We start from the raw sequence: 859 nt of genomic DNA, 5'->3' as shown, positions 1-859 counted from the left end.
AGGACTGCTCGACTTTGCTCCCACCCACTTAGTAAGAAGCCCGAATCTAACAGGCAAGATGGTTCTGTGGGGCGTGAACCCCCCACCCTGTCGGCCTGCTGGCGTTCCAGGCAGACTCGTCCTTCCCGGCCCCGCCAGCTGCCCTCCTGCCTGACCAGCCTGTGGTGCGGCGGGCGGTAGGAGCTTGGACTCGGCAACCCTGGGGGCTGTCAGAACAGAAGAAGTCGGTGACTTGGCTCCTTTTGAGGAAAAGACGCTTCAGGAAGACGGTTGTCCCTGCCTCGACCCGCTCTCGGCTCAAGCTGAGCCGGTAAGTAAGTGCTGCGGCCTGACGGGAGGGCGTCTCTGGTCAGCCCGCGCCTTCCCCGGGACAGAAGGCCTGCAGACCCCTTCCCGGGCCTGCCCTCCTGCCCCCCACCCACGGGGCCCCCCGACCAGCATATGAAGCCACTGCCCGGCAGGACAGCAGCTCTCTTTGGAAAGAGCTTGATAGGAGCGGGTTTCCTCCAGGGGTGAACACTTTTCTCCGGAGAAGGCACTGCTTTATAGAAACAACCGTTGCCTTAAACAGGCCCGGGCCCCGTTTGCAGAGCAGCGGCTTCTGCGTTAGTTACTGCAGTGGAGGGACTCGGTTTAGGACGGGAGGACTCATGGGGAGAGGGGGCTGGGCGTGGGGTCGGACTGAATTCTTTCTCTTTTTATCCCCCTTAGGGCTGTGAGCTGGAGGAGCTGCTGAAGTCCGTGCCCAGCACCTGAGCACTGTCAGCAGGAAGGCCTCGGCGAGCAGCTAAGATGGAGAGAAATCTGGGCTCTGGGAATCGCGGTTATCGCTCCGGGAGCTCCTTCCAAGGAGCAAACA

Source organism: Cervus canadensis, chromosome 28 (genome assembly GCF_019320065.1).
Source record: "Cervus canadensis isolate Bull #8, Minnesota chromosome 28, ASM1932006v1, whole genome shotgun sequence".
Taxonomy (NCBI): Eukaryota; Metazoa; Chordata; class Mammalia; order Artiodactyla; family Cervidae; genus Cervus; species Cervus canadensis.
Note: the sequence above shows the minus strand (reverse complement) of the source record.